Source organism: Suricata suricatta, chromosome 2, assembly GCF_006229205.1.
Source record: "Suricata suricatta isolate VVHF042 chromosome 2, meerkat_22Aug2017_6uvM2_HiC, whole genome shotgun sequence".
Classification (NCBI taxonomy): Eukaryota; Metazoa; Chordata; class Mammalia; order Carnivora; family Herpestidae; genus Suricata; species Suricata suricatta.
In genome coordinates, this window is record NC_043701.1 from 185,446,608 (window position 1) to 185,452,377 (window position 5,770).

Consider the following 5,770-nt stretch of genomic DNA (forward strand, 5'->3'; position numbering starts at 1 on the left):
CCTCGCATCCCTCCGACGCAGAGCCGCGAGCTGGGGCCGCCGAGCAGCGCGGGGCGGACACCCAGCCATGCCGGCGCCTGGGCCTCCAGAAACTAGAGCGTCCGCAGTCCACGCTTGGTGCCACCGGTCTGCACAGGTGGCCCTTCTGTGATGGCGTCTCGTGTGGTTTTACATTTCCCGGATTTTTTTAACATTGATTTTTGAGTGACAGAGCACGAGCAGCAGAGCGAGAGGGAGACACAGAATCCAAACAGGCTCCAGGCTCCGAGCTGTCAGCACAGAGCCCGTCATGGGGCTCGAACCCACAGACCGCAAGATCACGGCCTGAACCAAAGTCAGCTGCTCAAACGACTGGGCGACCCAGGGTACCTCCCCGCTCCTTTTTACTGTTTATTTTGAGAGAGAGCACGTGCAGGGGAGGGGTAGAGAGAGAGGAGAAGACAGAGAATCTCAAGCAGGCTCCTCGCTTTTGGCAGAGGCCAGCCTGGGGCTCCAACTCCAGAGCCATGAAGTCATGACCTGAGCTCAAATCAACAATCAGACATTCAACAGGCTGAGCCACCCAGGTGCCCGTACGTTTCTCTCATTTCTAATGAAATTGGCTGGGGTTTCAGGTTTACTGGCCACTCGGACGGCATCTTTTCACGTCAGCTGTTCAACAAATGTCTTCCTCTGCCTGGAAAAGCTCAGTATTCCAGCTCCAAGCCTTTCTCACCTGACCGGGTGGAAAGGAACCTTCCCTGAGGCTCGCCTCCCGCTAACATCATGTTCGGACGAACGGAAGTTGCTCTGGGGACCCCTGAGCCCAGATGGAACCCACGTGCGGACCAGTGTGGACGCCAGGCTGCTTCCTGTAGGAGGTCAGGTTGCAAGGTGCACAGGCCTGTTTCCCAGCCCAATGAGACAGTCCCTCTCGTCTGTGTCACGGGTCCGTGGCTGCCCATCACCTGCCTGTGGATGGGCCCCAGCGGCACGAGGGGGACGGGCGGGGCCAGGGTGCAGGCAGACACCAGCCGCACACGGGGAGCCGCATCTTTCCTCGAACTACTCCAAGGACCAGCACCCCGCGCGGCCCCACACCCAGAGGCACCTGCAGGCCGCCAGCCAGCTGGGCGTCTAGTCAGAGTCCCAGCCCACCCTCAGCAGCTGCTTGTACCACGCGTCACTTCTTCAGAAAAAAGCAAATCCGAGACGCGGTCACCCAGCTTGCTAGCGGTCACACACGTTTCCCAGGCACGTCTCCCGCTGCGTCCCGGTGGCTTGGCCGCAGGAGCACACTGCTAAGGTGCCAGGTCACCGGTGTCCGCCTAGGAGCCCAGGGCCCCGGACCACTTCGTGTCAGCAGAAGCTACAGCAACTTCAGAGCATCCTGCACACCCCCAATCCCGAGACCACACGTCCAGCGTTTGCATCCAGGCTGCTGACTGGGTGTCCAAGAGCTCTGGTGCCTTTAATCTGAGGGGTGTGGGGTACCCGGATTCCAAGTGGTGTGGGGTACCCGGAGTCCGAGGGGTATGGGGTGCCCGGAGTCCGAGCGGTGTGGGGTACCCGGAGTCTGAGCGGTGTGGGGCAGCCAGAGTCTGAGACTGTGGGCTACCCAAAGTCCGAGGGGTATGGGGTGCCCGGAGTCCGAGCGGTGTGGGGTACCCAGAGTCCGAGGGGTGCAGAGTATTTTCACGACATCACTTCCAACATGGAATGTGCTGGGGGGGGGGGTCCTCCAACTGGCTGTCCAACGATTCATTTCCACTGTGGGCCCCCCCCACCCTGAGCTAGTGATGCCCCACTTGACGCCCACGGCCGCCAGGGCTACACATGGGGCACCAGGCTCCTTGCGCTTCTACTACAGATGACAAGGCGCCTATGACACCTGCCCTGGGTCCAGTCCTCCCCTAGAACAACTCTCGGAAGCCAGGAAAACGCCTTGCCCACCCGTGCCCGCTTACAGAAAGGACACAGCTCAGGGACCCCTTGTGAACACGCAGGACAGGGCCAAGCTCCCACCCGGCACATGCGCAGGGACTCCGCTGTGCGGTCTCCTAACCGGCCTCCGGGAGCTCCGGCGGGGAGGGGGGCGCAGCGTCGGCCCTCTCGTCCCAGGTGTGTCCTGCCCGCCCCCATGCAGAGCCCACCTAGGTCCCCACGAAGTCACCTCTTTAGACTCTGTGTGTTCCAAGGGGCTCCTCATCGGTAAGTGGTACTGTCACTCAAGAAACCCCAAGGGTTTTGGAGCCCGATGCCAGGATGCAGGGAAAAGACCCCAAACATACACCTTTTTAAACAGATGTAACTGGGGCACCAGCCTGGCTCAGGCCGAAGAACAATGTGATTTGATCTTGGGGTCCTGAGTTCAAGCCCCATGTCGGGTATAGAGATTACTTAAAAATAAAATCTTAAAAAAATTTTTTTAATGTTTTATTTATTTTTAAGAGAGAGACAGCATGAGCAGTGGAGAGTCAGAGAGAGGGAGGCAGAATCTGAAGACAGGCTCCAGGCTCCGAGCTGTCAGCACAGAGCCCGACGCAAGGCTCGAACCCACAAACTGCAAGATCATGACTTGAGCTGAAGCCAGAGACTCAACTGACTGAGCCACCCAGGCGCCTCTAAAAATCTTTAAAAACTAATGATAATAATGATAAGTAAATAAACGGAGACAGAATTGATGTGTAACACTAGTCAGTGTAGGCGTGCGCCTATTCTCCCGTTAGAGCATAAGAGCCAGCTCAAGACCCACGGAGACCAGCCCATGCTTCTTAAAATCATGTCATTAAAAGTCCTAAGCATCCTAAGAAAAAAATTCCCATTCTGGATTGTCTACAGCAAAAGCTTTGAGTCCAAAAGCTGTTTTCCAAGAATGACTTACTAGGAAGAGTGTTTCCTTATTAACCTGCACAACTGGGCAGGGGCACACGCCCGCAAGGGGAGAGCCGGCGTGCACCCACTAAGATCCCGGTCTCTCCAGCAGGAAAGGGGGGGGCTCAGGCCTCGTCACCACCTCAGAAGGCCTCCCCAGAATCACAAACAGCGAACCAAGTGACAGGCATCGTCAGGCTCCCGAGGAACCCACAGGGCTGTCAATGGGCCGAGGCCGGGCCCCCTTCCTAACTTCCTGTCCCTCCCGCGCCCCCACGTGCACTCCACGCTAACGGGGACACAGGCAAGGCCCTCTCCTATCTCCAACAAGCCAGAGACAAGCACCCGCCACACCTCCAGCCTCTACTGTGCCTTGTGACGCCCCCAAAGCCCCCTACACACCCCGTTTCCCTCGGGCGGTGCTCTGGGTGGCGGGTCCTCCCCCTGTGCTCCGAAAGCCCGGATCTGGAGCGCGGCGGCAGAGCCCGGGCAGGTGCGGACTCTGAGAAAGCGCGAACAGCCTGTGTGGGGACAGCAGGGCGGAAAACGACAGTCAGCGGAGCGGCGGGCATCCTGGTGACCTGCGAGGCAACGGGACAGACGGAAGCCTTGAGGAACTAGCTTCCTCCTCGGAGGGCTTCCTCCCTGGGATAACTGCATGTTCTAGAAACTTCTCTATAAACATGACCATACTAATAAGTGAGTAAATAAAACAGTATTAAATGCACGCACACTTCTCAAGGTAGGTGGGACAGAACAAGAGACATGATGTCACCCAGGGCTCTGAGAACTTGGGATCTTCTCTGCACTCTGTCCCCCAGGCTCCTAGCAGCCCCTAGCACCTCATGGGGAGCCCAAACTTGTCGCCTGATTTTTCACTCCACCTGGGGCCTCTCAGTGACCATCTGTGAGTGTGTGAGTTGGAGTAGGATCTACAGGTCTGAAACCTGCACTCTCAAACTGCACGATTCTACCAGAACTTCCCTGCTCCAAAACCCCATTTTTCTTGCTCATCACCTCGGCCCTGAGCAGGTTGCCTGTGACAGCAGCGCCATCTGCTGGCTGTGGGAAGAAGTGAAGGGGGGCGTCTCAGAGCACACTGGTGAGCGCCTTACTAAAGCCATGCACTCAAGAGCAGTCTGCTTGGAATTCGGGGGTCCCGTGGGAAGTGGTCACACCACCCCCTCCACCCTCCTGCCCGGGAGCACCTGTGCAGGGAGGGGAAATGGAAGGCAGAGCAGTACCTTGCTGACAACTGAACGGACCAGGGGGCACACAGGGAACAATCAGATCTGCTAACTCCTCAGGGAAAGTGTCTGCCGGCCTTCTGTAGGGCGGGCCGAAGGGGGCTTCTGGGCACTGGGTTCAGGAGATCAACAAGAGGTAATCAAATCAGAGCAGAGGCAGGGGGACCAGGCCCGGAGTCACATTTCCCAGGGCAGCTGAGGGGCCCCACGTGATGTGACGCACTGACTCCGCCCACGCGGGGCAGATAGTGACCAAGTGTCCCGTAGCACGTAGCAGCACGGCCCAAAGAATCCTTAACTTGAATTTCCACTCGGTGTGTAAACATCTTTTTATAGAATAAGCAAAACAGAAAAACAAATCTTTTAACTCAGAAGCTGGCAGTTTTGCACTGCCGATGACTCAGCAGTCTGGGGTGACTGGACGAAGGGCGATCTGAGCCCCTCGGGACCACAGAGGACAACTGTGGAGACTAAATCTGCGCCCATAAGTAAGACACTGGATGCTGGAGAGTAAGGAGCTTGACAATCAGAAAAAGGATGATCCTAAGGCAAAGATTTATAACACAAACCTTGTATCTTACTTACCAAAGAAACGACAGAGAACCTTTAAACCCTTAAGCCCTTTGTCGATTTCAAAGAACGAGTCAGTATCAATTGTAAAGAGATTACAGGATTTAGAAAATACTCCCAGTTTTTAAAAACACATGACACACGCATCAGGCTAAGTCTTGCCTGGTCAGATCCTGGTGTAAGAAAGAAGAATTAATAGCTCGCTGGATTTCTCTGAATAGGAGCATTTTAGCAATCCTGACAATGCTTAAAACTTCACTCGCAAAGGTTTGAACAGCCCTCCCCAAGAGCTTATTTACAAGATCACTCGGATTAGTAAACTTTTGCTTCAGAAAATACAAAGGTCATGGGCCACCGGGCTTCTCCTGGGCCCTGGGGCTCAATCCCTGCACAGCTCTGAGGCAAGCCCCCAGCGGGGGCTCCCCGGCTCCTTCTACTTGGCTTTGCAGGTGAGCGATGCCCATCGGCCCTGCGCGCCCTGCTTCCCCCCCTGAAATGCCAAAGGGCCGACCCAGCAGCAGCAGACACGCCAGCAAGGCTGGAGGAGCGTCTGCCGGGGAGCACTGCCGGATCAGGAAAGGCAGTGATTTTTTTTTATCCCGCAAATCAACTTTGAGCTTTGCTTTGCAATGAACCTTCTAGTACAGGCGGAACCCGAACTTCAGAAACAAAACAAAACAAAACACACACACACACACACACACACACACACACACACACACACACACACACACACTTACATGCTTACACCGTTCTTAAAGCTGTTCATCCACTACGAACCCCGGCCGGTGGACCCGAGCCCTGTGTCACCAGTAACCCCGTCATCCTCCCTGCCTCCGGAGGACGTCCCAACGGTCACCACGGGCAGAACTAGTAACGGCTTACATCAACTAGAACCACCTTTGGCGTCTGCTCGCTAAAATCAATGCCAGAGTCCGGGATACGGAATAAAACGCGCCTCTATGAAGCTACGCGGACTCAGGGAGCTGGGACTGCAGGGCGGGATTCCCAGGCGCCGGAGCGGAGTTTAGGCCTGTTAGGGGTATCAGACCTGCGCCCCGCCCGCCAGCCGCCCGCCCGCCAGCCCCGCCAGCCCCGCA

General features: G+C 56.4%; 1 protein-coding gene across 1 annotated transcript in view; it reads right to left on the reverse strand.

The window, feature by feature from the left end:
- BNIP3 (BCL2 interacting protein 3) overlaps positions 1-5,770 on the reverse strand; it is an 11,743-nt gene that overhangs the window by 5,507 nt on the left and 466 nt on the right. The gene's annotated exons all lie outside the window — the stretch shown is intronic.